Below are 14,337 nucleotides of genomic sequence, written 5' to 3' on the forward strand. Positions count from 1 at the left end.
AGGAAAGGATAAGCCTCCTTTAAAATTGCTGTTTTGAGAATGGGAACTTGTGGTTTTAAAGGAATATATATTCAAACTTGAAACAGAGGCTTCTGAGCTAATTTTTATCCGAACATTCCTGATACAAACTAACAGCCAGATTCTCAATCTTTTTGTTCTGCAACGCTGCACTGAAAGGAGAAGAAAAACAGGTGTAGCTGGATGTTTTTTACCCTTGTATGAAATGCTGGAGAAGAGACACAAGCTTATCTGATGTGGTTTTAAGGCTCCGTCTCCTGCTTCTTGCTGATCCCATAGAGGATGCAGTGAATGGAGATAAAAATATATGCATGCTACCTAGGAACTTAATCAGGAAAAGACTGTATTTCTGTAGTTTTTGCATCATTCCTCCAATTTCCCTCAAGCAACCCAGGATACTTCCATGCTGTTCTGCTCTTTATCCACCATGCAAGTGACCCAGAATGCCTGCCCCATTCTTTCTGCCTGTATAAGATACCTGGGGTACCCCCAATCCTATACACAAAGTTCTCCTTTTAGATATTTTTGCCAGTGCTGTTCCATCTTTATTCAGATGAAGTCCCACTGAAGTCAGAATTCACATAAGAAACAAATACAAACTGGTAGCAAAACAATATCTTTCTAAGAAACAAAGTCTTTCAGAGTCCTGAAGAGAATGCAGATCAGTGTAGAAATTTGGGAATTCTTTCTGACAATTCTCCACTGGAAAAAAACAACACAGTGCTGATTGATTTATAGGATTGAAGCATCCCACCAAGCTGGTGTGGAAAACCTGCTCCCAATGTACGGCTCCAGAGCTTCACAGCTCCAACAGCAAGATTGTCTTGATGGTGATTTCCATGGCACAAAATGGAGAAAGTAACAGAGACCTAAGCCTTCTCCTGCTGACATGGACACCCATGTTAAAATTCAAGCTGCAAGGGTATGTTGCACCCACTGATGGCATAACACTCCCTGCAATTCCAGTTGAAAACACTGATCTCATTTCCCTATGCTTTAAATACAGGTTGTGAGCACAACAGATAGAGCAAGCCTGCTGTGCCCTGTCCCAGCAGTGGCTGCATGACAGTCCTCTGTGAGTGATACTCCTATATGCATCACCATTATAACTGGTGGAAATAGGTATTTCCACTACATTTATCAGATTACTTTCAGAGTAGATCATTCCACTGTAACTACATAAGGTTTTAAAAATATAATTTAAAGCTAAAGACTAGAATCAAATTTCTGTCTCCAGCTTCTGCAAAGTGTCAATTAGAGTCACCAGGTGGGAGCAAAGATCACTGAAACCAAAGCTGAATTAAAACATAGATTTTTCTGCCTGTTCAAGAGCTGGAGAGCATATTTGCTATTCTGCAGTTGGCATAACAGATTTAAAGGGTCAAACTATTGCACCATTTATCAATAGCTGAAAAAGTTTATATACTGTAATGGCATATAATCTTATCCCAGAGAACCAAAGTGAAGGTCTGAAGGAAATATCCACAGACATAAACATATACAAACCCCAGCACACCGTATTTGTTTCATGATTTCAATCTGATAAGAATAAAATCACAAAAAGTTCCACTGACTGGAAAAGGGGAAAAAAATCCCCATTTTTTTAAAAGGAAAAAAAAGGAAGTCGTAGGGAACTACAGGCCAGTCAGTCTCATCTCTGTGCCTGGCAAGATCAAGGAGCAGATCCTCCTGGAAACTCTGCTAAGACACATGGCAAAAAAAAAAAGTGATTGGTAACAGCTATCATGGCTTCACTAAGGATAAATTGTGCCTGACCAACCTGGTGGCCTTCTATGATGGGGTCACAGCATTGGTGAATGAGAGAAGAGTAACTGACGTCAGCTACCTGGACTTGTACAAAATATCTGGCACAACATCCTTGTCTCTAAAATGGAGAGACATGGATCTGATGGATGGACCACTCCAGTGGGTAAGGAATTGGTTGGATGGTCTCACTCAAAGAGTTGTGTTCAATGGCTCAATATCCAAGTAGAGAAAAGTGACGGATGTCATTCCTCAGGGGTTGGTATTGGGACTGATGCTGCAAAGACATCTTTGTTGGTGACATGAACAGTGGGATTGAGTGCATCCTCAGGAAGTTTGTCAATGAAACCAAATTGTGTGGTGTGGTTGATATGCTGGAGTGAAGGAATACCATCCAGAGGGTTTTGAGAGATGGGCCAGTGCAAACTTAGTTCAACAAGGCCAAGTATAAGGTACTGGGTCAGAGCAATTCCAAGCACAAACTGGGCAGAGAATGGATTGAGATCAGCACTAAGGAGAGGACTTGGGGGTGTTGGTTGATGGGAAACTCAACATGAGCAGGCAATATATACCTGCAGCCCAGAAAGCCAACTGTATCCTGAGTTTCATCAAAAGAAGCTGTGCCAGCATGTTGAGGGAGGTGATTCCCCCCTTTACTTTGTTCTTGTGAGATTCCACCTGGAGTTCTTCAGGGCCCCCAACATAAGAAGGACTTGGACCTGTTGGAGCAAGTACAGAGGAGGGACGTAAAGACGATCAGGAGCACCTCTTCTATGAAGACAGGCTGAGGGAGTTGGGATTGTTCAGCCTGGAGAAGAGAAGGCTCCATGGAGAACTTACAGTGGCCTTACATTAATTAAAAGGGACCTACAGGAAAGCTGGAGAGAGACTCTTTATCAGGGAGTGTAGTGATAGGACAAGGGGTAATGATTTTAACTGAAAGAAGGTAGCATTGGATTACATATAACAAAGCAATTTTTCACTTAGAGGGTGGTGAGTCACTGGAACAGATTTCCCAGAGAAGCTGTGGATACCCCATCCATGGAATTGTTTAAGGCCAGGTCATAGAATTATTTAAGGCCAGGTTGGATGGGGCTTTGAGCAACCTGGTCTGGTGGAAAGTGTCCCTGCCCGTTGGGGGGGTGGGACTAGATGATCTTTGAGGTCCCTTCCACCCCAAACCATTCTATGATTCTACGATTCTATGATACTATGGGCCTTTGTAATACCTTTGTAAAGGTGTGTTTTGTTTGTTTTTTGTTCATTTGTTTTCTTATCACACCAACCTTCTTTCTGTTTCTCTGGCTGTATCTACTGTCCTTTTATCATGTATGTTTACTAAGACTAGGTAGAAATACAATGTGCTCCAGCCTAATTCACTAAACTACTTCTCAAGAAATTATGATCTCCCTTTTTATAGGTGGTAGCTTTTGGAAAACTAGATAAACTATTCTAGACTAGATAGAGCTGCATTCATTGCCCAGCCATTATTATTTTAACTCCATCATTACTTCTTGTTTTCTTTTTTTTTTTTTTTCTATTTTACAGCTTCCTTTGAATAATAGAATAGAACAGAACAGAACAGAACAGAACAGAATAGAATAGAACCGAACTGAACCGAACCGAACCATTAAGATTGGAAAAGACCTCCAAGATCATCTGGTCCAACCATCACCCTACCACCAATGTCACCCACTAAACCATGTCCCTAAGCACCATGTCCAACCTTTCCTTGAACACCCCCAGGGATGGTGTGGCCACCACTTCCCTGGGCAACCTGTTCCAATGCCTGACCACTCTTCCTGAGAAGAAAAGTCTCCTAATTTCTAACCTGAACCTCCCCTGACACAACTTGAGGCCATCCCCTCTAGTCCTATCGCTAGTTACCCATCAGCAGAGACGATTCCCAGCTCCCCACAACTTCCTTTCAGGTAGTTGGAGAGAGCAATAAGGTCTCTCCTGAGCATCCTTTTACCCAGACTAAACAACCCCAGTTCCCTCAGCTGCTCCTCATAGAACTTGTGTTCCAGGTCCTTCAGCAGCTTTGTAGCCTTTCTCTGGACACATTCCAGGGCCTCAATGTCCTTCTTGTTATGAGGCGCCCAAAACTGAAACCAGTATTCAAGGTGCAGCCTCAACAGAGCTGAGTACAGGGTGGCAATCACCTCCCTGGTCCTGCTGGTTACACTATTCCTGATACAAGCCAGGATGTCATTGGCCTTCTTGGCCACATGAGCACACTGCCAGCTCATGTTAAGGTGAGCATCAAGCAGCATTCTCAAAACCTTTTCCTCTGCACAGCTTTTGAACCACTCTCCCCCAAGCCTGGAGCATTGCATGGGGTTGTTGTGGCCAAAGTGTAGGATCCTACACTTATTCATGTTGAACCTCATCCCATTGGCCTCTGCCCATCTACCCATCCTGTCCAGGTCCCTCTGCTGGGCCTTCCTACCCTCCAGCAGATCAACACTTCCCCCCAACTTGGTGTCATCAGTAAGCTTACTGAGAGTGCACTCAATTCCCTCATCCAAATCATCAATAATGATATTAAAAATATTACTGTTAATGTAGGAAGACTTTGTCATTTACATAAACTGAAGTAAATTCTTATTGTTAAGATTCATGCAAGGCATATGTAATATTTATACTGAAATAATGCAAATGTTTCCCAGATGTTGCCAATATGTTTACTACAACCTTTTTTTTTTTTTTTTAAACTTGTGAAGAGTACAAACAGAAGTGTGCTAGTGCTTAACATGTGCATAGATGTGAAAAAAGCCTCGTCTGTAGAAGAGAATAGAATAGGATAAGTAGTCAACCAGATAGACAGAGTAACTAAACCGAGCTGTCCAACGGCTATAGACAAAACAGCAGCATTAACAAGCAGCAGAGGCAAAGTTCTAAATGTTTAGGGTCTACATTTTTTTACTTAAATTGAAAGGCCAGTCAGCTCTTGAGGAGGAAAAGGAAGACATCAGGGTAGAAAGTCCTGATTCGAGTGACTAGACACCAGGACAAAGAGCTATCAGTTATAGACAAGACATGAAAAGTGATGGTTCATGCAAACTTTGAAGGGCAGACATTTGCTGGTACTATTTGTGGAACAGAGTACTGCACTCTTGAGGAAGAATAAATTTTTGGAGGCTTTTGTTATATGAAGAGAAAGAGAAAGAGAGAGAGAGGGAGGGAGGGAGGGAGGAATGCTCACACCCAGCATTGCTAATGATGCACTGTTTTCAGAATCAGAAGAACCCTAAAAATAATGTATTCAGGGGTCTCCAGTGGCAAAAGAGGTGTTTCACTTAATTTGAACCATGAACAGTAAAGGATCTGCTAGGCAGTTACTCCTGTGAATAACTTTAAGTGTTTGGATGGTTCCACTTGCTATATTGAAATGAATCACATGAGTGATGTTACCACAAGCACATTTAAAGATATTGATTCTAAGGACATGTCATGAATTATTTCAGTAATTCATAAACTGATCATTAAGAGGTAAGCTTCTTAGAGAGATCCACACATAAGGGTTTTGAAACACATCTTATGAGTGAACCTTAAAGTAAACCATTATTTAATCATAAATCCTCATCTTTTTTTGGGGGGGGAGACAAGAAACAACAAATAAACAAAAACAATTACCCATTGGGCTTCCTCTTCCCTTCTTTACTGGTAAAAGCTTGCAAATTCTTTGGAGTACCCGAAGATTAATGATATAACCCCGGGAAAGCTATGACTAGACTTGTAGTTTTTTCCTAAGCAAAAAGGAGAGGCCTGCCAAGACATACATTATTTAGCATGAATGAAATGTGCTGGACATTACTTAGACTGATCTAGCGTTCATCCAGAGTCACTACATTGGAGAGGTAGTAATCATGAGCACTGGTGCATGGAGAACTCGTTTATCACTACAGAACCACAAAAGAAAGAGCCCATTTGAATCTTATTTTCAAGTGTGCTTTGAAGCGCTAAGGTTAACAAATCCTTTAGTCACATACTGTACAGTCCTAATCGAAGCTTTTTCTACTCGGTCCTGCAGAGTGTGTCTTTTGAGTGAACCCCCTACAGAAATAAAAGAGACAGTGGTAACTCTGAAACCACACTTCCGTTTGAAACTATTCTACCTACTTTTGTTACAAGTAGTCCTATGATGACTGCAAATGCCACAGATCATTTTTGTGTTTGTTCAACATTTGGTAGCCCTTTTCATATAGCTGGTTTCACCATCTTCCATGTTAATGTATGTCTTTCACTCAGCAACCTGCAAGAACAAACTTATTTAAAAAAAAAATGAGCAACAATTCAGGAACACATTAACAACAAAACACCAGAGAAGGGGGATTCCTCACTGAAATAATTCTTAGTTATTATTCACACAAACCCTTACCTAAAACCAAATCCAAACCTCAAAAGATTTGCTCAACTTAATTTGTAAAACAATGTTTGATTTCATCATTATTATAAGTTTTGCTTTAGTCAGTACAGATATAGTATTTCAAGAACTCTGTAATAGGACCTTTTTATTTAAATTCCCTCCTTGGTTTATTGGGATCAAGACTACTGGACTAATATCTGAATCTCAGGGCTTGAATCCACACCAAACATCTAACTCATCCTCCAGGCTCCATCCTACTTTTGGCACTGAAAAATCATTTGGCATCAATGGTTTATTTGTTTCCCCTCTTCTCCTGCAACTAAGGATCTTCAGCATAACAAATACCCGGGGGGGGGGGGGGGGTTGGGGGAGGGGAGAGGAAGTCGGGGGAGGCAGCTCCTAACTGTGCATAGGTTAAATTTAACATGTAGATTGAATTTACTAGCTGAGAGTGTCATCAGTCTTTGCCTTGTATTCTGTTACATGTGCCTGAAGATGACCTTACACATTTTATATCAAATAATATTTCACTTGATTAACCATACAGAGATACAGCACCATGGTCTCCCTTTCCTTTTCTCTCATTCTTGTCATTACTTTCTCCCATCTCATTATTCCTTTTTTCTCTCTCTTTTCTACTCCATCACTGTTTTTCTTCCTTTTACAGACATTCTGTCATTATTTCATGTTTTACATGTTATTCTGTACTGATAAGATAAGTATCTTTGAACTATTTATATATCTAGTCTGCAGGTAGGTCAGGTGAAAAGAGCACTGTATTTAATGGGAAACTTTCAAGTCTCTGGGAGCAATTCTAGCAAGACAAGCGTGAACGTGCATGTTCAGAAGATTTGGTTGGAGTTTCCATCTGTATAAGATGATGTGGTGCCAAACAAGCCAAGAGCCTCTACAGAATCACTTCAACTGAATTCATGTATTAAGTTCAAGATCAGGATTGCATTATCTGGGGAACCAAAAAAAAAAAAAAAAACCAACCGAAAAAACACTTTCATTAAAGGATTGAAAACACCATACTTGCAGTTTCATAGAAAATAGGTTGTATGAGCATTTGCATCCTGAAATGATGCCACTTTACAAGTAGTAATGTAGTTAATGTTAGCTGTGAAATTTTGGGCTGTACTTTGGAAAAGTAAAAATCTACTAGATGCTAAGTATTAAGTACTTTTGGAAACATTTATTTTCCCAAGGGTTATCTTAGTTTCTTGGGCACTATTCCAACAAACATCTTTTAGGACAGCTAGTTCAGAGAATAAACTAACTGTAAATTTCAGGGCTGGTAAGTTCTGTAGAAAAACGTTTTCTAAAGGGAAGTTCTTTATTAATAGAAAAGGAAAAGAGCATGTCTAGCCATGTCCTTGGCAGGACTATAATGCCAACATCTCTAAATAAATATAAAAAGAAATACTTTGTGAATTTTCATTCTGTTTTCTTTTCAAACCAACAATATGCTCTGACCAAAACCAAACTAAACCAAAACAAAACCGACCAACCAACCAAACAAAAACAACAACAAAAATCACCAGCCATCATGTCAGGCTTCAGCAATCACAATACCATTTAAAGAAGGAAGAGATCATTCAGTCTTGTCTCTTATATATTACACACCACTAAATTTCACATAGCTGTAGTGGTCACTTCACTGAGTCCAGCAACCTGGGTTTTAGTGAAATCCTGAAACATTTTGTAGTTTAGAAGACAATAGATGATACTTGACTGGTCTCAACACCCTGTAACCCACAATATCAGATGATTAAGATCATTATGTTTGTGCATTCCTATCAAGGTTGGATAAACTACAAGCTGTAGACAACTAAATAAAGTGTCTCCATCTGAGCTATGTACACAAATTCCCACAAGAGTGCAAATTTAGTCCATACAGTTGAAGATAGCTATTCAGTTCACTCTAAAAGAGGCGTCTACCTACATTTTCTCAGCTCAGATACCTCCTGGTCTTCATGAACTATGTGGGTTGATTCTTTATTGAATATAGTGGACACTACTATCTTGCATGTGGACCCATATATTTAAACTCTCTAAAACTATAATAATCATAAGACAATTCCAAAGGAATTCCTTTTTCTGTGTTAGAGTAATAAAAAACATCTAAAAACTCAGCTAATATGTATTTGTAGATAAGTTTTTTACTTAATCCAGTTTTAGCAATCAGCTGAACATTGGAATATATCTGGTCAATGGAAAAATCCTTCAAGGCTTTTGAATAAGACTATTTGTGTTTACCAGCACGAGATATTATTTGCAGTTTATGTCCTAATCTGAAGCTGAATGCATCCTGTTGACAATGCAAAACTTCCTGCTCTTCTGTGAAGGAAGAGAATGAAGAAAGAGATTTACAGATACCTGTTGGTATATAGCAAAGGTGAGTAGATAAAAACACAGCCATATCATTAGAAAACCCAGGCAGCTTTTCATGTGGAAGTGTTATATTCAACACTAGTGTTTAGAAGGATCTACTTTGAAAGATTCCAGGCAATGGCAACCGTACTTAAATCCTACTAAGCCATTACAGTTTTAATTCCCTTTTCTGCCGGGATAATGAGTTTTATTCCAAGGCTGAATTTGTCTAGCATCATCTTCCAACTAATAGATATTTAATATTAATTAGAATGAAAAGCCTCTCATATATCCTAATGTCTTTTTTGCCTTTCTATACACAGTGTTCTAATGCTTCCTTGTCTGCCTTTTTGATAAATTGAGTTGGTCGAACAATTTTTTTTCGTATTGTAAGAGTTGTTTCCCAGGTCCTACCTGTGTAAAAGAATCCATTTTTTGAACTTCTAACTTTTTTTTTTTTTTTACATTATTACAAACAATTACAAATATCATGTTAGTATCATTTTCAGTTTCTGAGTATTGGTGTCTGGTTTTGCTAGCTTGTAAGTTTTTATATGCTTATGATATTTATTAAATTTATCTGTATATACAATAATGTATAGTACAAAGCAAATATGCTTAATTGCTGACATGGCTTTTGCATCTGTATTTTCATTGTGCAATAAAGCACAATTATGATGTATGTAAGAGTCTGGTAAGCTCAATGCGTAACTGTGGACTGCTGCATTCTATGTATGGAGTCTCTAGTAGTTTTATGTGAAATCAAAAATACTCTGTCATTGCATTCTACTGAGGAATAATTTCCATGTTTATTTCAAAGGACTTGAAATCAAAAATAAAAATCAGTATGTAAGTCACTTTTGTATATTTTAAAATGTACTATGTATTTTCAGCAGCAGTAGCTGAGATCCTGGAGATTCTTCATATGGTTCAGGTGAGGAGAAAACTAATTCAAGCTGAGATTATTTTTATAAATATTTATTTCCCGATGTAGGAGACCCATAATATCCATGTTCCCCTCCAAAAATATCAATTACTTCCCTTTTTTTTTTTTTTTCAGGCATAAAAGTGATTGAGTAATTTAGACATTTGGGAAGATTTAGATACGTGTCACTCACAAGTTAGACTTGAATTTAATTACTTCAGTGAACTGAGTCCAAATAAAATAGTCTGCTTTTACCAGATCTGTGAAATAAAGAGCTGGATATATTTTCAGAAGGCTTTTTAGTAATGATAGAAAGTTATTGACCCAGGTCTGGCCACTCTATAGAATATCTAGATGGATATTTCCTTTCAATTTTGCATCTAGGTGGAAAGAGTGTGAGGAACAGTCAAATAAAAATTAAAGAAAAGCATAGTGGACAACCAAGCAGTAGTTCAGTCATGAAGTTAGTAACTGACTAAATGATATAAACATATTACTAGAATAGAAGGCAAATCATAGTCAGGTTTTCTTTCATACTTTGAATAACTAAAAGCTATTCAATGTAGAGAATAGGTACTGAGTCAGAAAAGGAATGTAAGACAAACGTAAATTTGTTTATCAGTTTTCTTCATAGTCAAGAAATTCGAAAACCTCCATTTTCAAACAGATTCCAAGTCAGTCTGAATTTGCCAACGTTAGGAACCTGTAAAATTATAATTAAAAAAAAAAAACAAAAACACTAATAGTACATCTCTAACAGTCTGGTCATGATTGCAGAAATACCCATATGGTTCTTAGTTGTTTTTGCCAAAAGTTCTAAGGTTAACATTGACAGAAGCAAGGTACCTCACTCTAACCCCCCCATAGAACTTGGTGGATTTAGATGATCATCCATTAAAATTAGCTGGCTACTTGTAATAAAATACAGAAAATACAGATATATGCTTGTAAGCCCAAAGCAAGTACAGCAAGTCTAAGAGTTGCTAGGGTGTAGGGTGTCTGTGTTCTAGGATAGCAGTAAAGACACCATCACAAGTACTAATAAAAAGCACTTTAGGTTAAGCCTCAAGTACCAGTCTTGGTATGCAATTGTTATTTCCAGTGGTGAATATTAAAGTTAATGGTGGAAGCAAATTTCTGCCCCCCACCCCAGGAACAAGAGATTGCTCATTAGGACAATATCAAAAAAGAAAATAACTTTATAAAGTGCCCAGGGACACAGAGAAATACATAATATGAAAATCCTCACATGAAAACGATTTTTAAAAATACTCATACAAGTTTAGAAATACACATACAATTTATAGGAAGATTAAATAGCTGTGTTGTGCCATAGAATTTCATCTCTGCTTGGCAAATGGCATGCCTTGGGATAAGTTAAACCCAGAGCCCTGGCTAGGGTAAATGACAACATAGCAGGTGTATCAGCTTTCAAGACCCCTCATAGAGGACAGCACTGGCTACAAAACTATTTTGTGTGGTCAGAAGAATACAACATTGCTGAGCCTGTGCAAGTAATAACAGGACTACACACATCTTCATAGTGTAAAACAATCATAAGGGAATGATAAAAAAAATATTGTGGCCTCAGCTTAAGAGAATTTGTGCTCAAAAACCTGTCTCGGTGCAATAAACGTAAGTCCTGTCTTCAGCTTCTCACTAATTTAGTAGGCAAAAAGTAAAACACTATCTTTTAAAAGGCAGATTTTTTTGGAAGTTTAAAAAAAATATTTAAAAAGTATTCCAGTGTTCTGAGACTTGTAAAAAATGCCATCTGAGGTTGAACATTTGATGGGACCTGGTGAGATCAAAGAATTGGAAAGAAAAAGTTATGCTGCATAAATAGGAATGAGCTCCAATTATGAGCTGGACACTCCTGTGCTTAAGCACGGTTGGAGACAGTATTGCTGCTCTTTACTTTAGGAGAAACACGATCAAGATGGCTTGAGTCAGAGACACAGAAGGTTCAGCTTCTTAGGCCTGAGAACATGCTGTGCATCAGGTCAAAGGCTACAAAAATGTCATAAAGTGCTTATTGGTATCGGAGACTGCAAGTTATACCAATAAGCACCCAAGACCCGAAGGTGTAGTTTCATATTCTATCTTAGCTACTGCAAATGCTGCTGGAACTGGCAACCAACGTCCCTTGTTTTAGATTCTCATTCCCTGAATCTGTAGCAAACTAACTCCAAAATGACAGTGGGTGATCCAGCCCATTTTCATGATCACCACAGGTAAAATAGAAGAAATGGCTGCCTAGAAGAGAAGATTATTAGAGGAACAGGACTGACCATTCTGGCAATGGTCAAAATTATATCGCATTAAATATAGTGAGGTACTGCAGCCTATTTCCCTGCTTCCTTAAAAAATGAGCATTAATGCAAGCTCATTTGTACATGCATAAATGATGGAGTGATCTTCAGCAGAATAGCAACAAGTAGCTTAAGTGTTAAGACTGTTAAGGATTTGTGCCATGTAGGCCAGGTGAGTAGCTGAAAACTAAATTTGAATATGAATAAATTGCCTTATAAATATATATATGTTGTTTTCTGTGTGTGGTAAGGGAAGATTCACCTCCTTTCTAAAGGAGTCTCATATGGAGGATTTTCAAGTGCTCTCTTCAGATCTGTCGATTGTCTCTGGTGTCCTGTTCAGTGAAACCAGGTGGACCATCTCCATCTGCCATGTTGAACCTGGTTTTGTCATGAGGAAGTTGACTGGAGGTGTCACATTAGTACTTTGATGTTCAGAAACTTTTATACATCAGAAACTATTCAATTACCTGTTGGGATTTTTATATCAATATCTATTGCATATGAGGTATATGCAATACATGAGATATATCAATATCTAAGGCATATGAGGCTACCAGCGTGTTTGTAATTCAGGATAATAACACATACATCAATATGGTAAAAAATAATGTCCAGGGGTCAAAGGGTTGTGAAGTTTTTGTTGCCCTATTGCTCTTCACCATCAGAAAGACCAAGAACCTTCACTACGAGCTAATGTTACTTTAGAGAAAAAATAATTTAGCAATGATTCTAATACCAATTAAAATACACAGTGACTCAAAACTGGCCTAGCTGTAAATGATAAAAAACATTGTGCTGAATACTGTAAAATTATTATTTATTTTTCTTCAAGAAAAGCAATTACCTTTGGATGCCAGCAGACATTAGACCACCTGATTGCATTTCATATTATAAAATGTGCGAAATTTACATAGTTGGAAGGTTGCACATAGAACTCAATATTGTGTAATCTTGAAATGTTAACTTTTTCAAGCCTTGTAGTCACTCAGTAGAGAAAGGTAGGTGATATTTCTGCTCCAGTAACCTTCTCAAGACTCAGCAAATAGACTCGGCAGGGGTTAACCTGCAGGATGTCCATAACTGAGCAGAATTTCTCCTCATCCGTAATGATAAAAAATCAGCAGACTTTTCCTCTTTTCATATGTAAGGGAGACTGTGAAGCCTTTAAAAAAATGCATAAGGACAGAAGAAGCTAGAATGCAGTAGACTTCATTATAATTTTCCCTCCTGTGCTGGTTGAATATAGAGCTGAGTGACTGGAAGATATTTTAAGATCCACTTCTTCCATGTTTTTGATTAGAAGAAATTGTGCATGGCCTTCCCTAGTATACAGCCCTTTACTTCTAAGCTGCTTACAAACTCTTTATCAGAGAGCAACTTCTTTTTCGTAAAAGTTTTTGGGATACCTCACTTGTAGGCTAACAGTAACCTTTATAGTGAAGTTGTCTGAACATTCCCTTCTATAAGCACATTTTCATCTCTTTCATTTTGCTAAAGTTTCTCTCAGTTCAAATTTTCTGAGGTTCCTATCTAGCTTAAACTGGTAGGTGACATGTATATCTGTATATGTGTATACTTGTGGAAAATTTATACCGCTTATGAAGGAAAATTGTATTCTCAACTTTGAAGTTCAACAGCAAGCTTCAATCCAGAATGCTGGAGAAAAGGTATATTTCTCTGTAGCCATGATTCTCCCAGTCATTTCTAATGGGCTATGAAAAAAAGCTATGAAGCTTTGCCTAAATTTTTCTATTACATTATAATTATATTTACTGCTTCTTTTACAACTGCATTCTAGGTTGGGACTCAATTACTACAAATACAGAGACAGTCACACCATAACTCCTATTATCCAAATACACTTGGTTAGACCTAAACTATTACATAATGGCAGTGTAAAATGACTAACAGAGTCACTAGCATATTCACAAATTTCTTAGCTTCTCTGTAAATTCTATTTGCTAATCTCAAAAGTCTCATAAATGGTTATAAGCCAGAAAGCCTTTTAGGTGTAGATTATTTGCTAGTTAACACTTTTCATTTGCTTTTTTTAAAAGTTAAAGTCTCCCAAGAAGAACAGAGAAACCACAACATCTGCTTTCAGTGGCCAGACATACATTATAATCGTCTGAAAAAAATCAATTTATGAGCCAGTGTTTTTCTAGGTCAGAAAAGATTTGTCTGAATATTTGTTGTGTACTTATAAATCAAGAACATATTTGGAGAATCCAGGACTGCCTCTTGAATGATTTGTAAGCAAAATAAAATAATAAAAAACCCCAGCTAAATTCACAATGAATATTATTTGCAATGAATAATTCAACCAGTACTAATTATTTAACACCTGTAGAGGAGAGAGAGGGAAATAGATATGCTAATATGATGTTGCCTCTTTTCTGCCTAACTATCAGGTATTGATGTAGAGAAGGGTGAATGTCTGTCACACAGCACACTTGCTGGCAGATGTGTTATCAGCAAGGGAAGAGGATTTAATTTACCAAAATTATCCATCTATCTGTTTAGCTAGATAGTTACACAGAATGACTCATATAGATGTAGCCATTATCCTT

This window comes from Anser brachyrhynchus (assembly GCF_964034855.1).
Source record: "Anser brachyrhynchus genome assembly, chromosome: 1".
NCBI lineage: Eukaryota > Metazoa > Chordata > Aves > Anseriformes > Anatidae > Anser > Anser brachyrhynchus.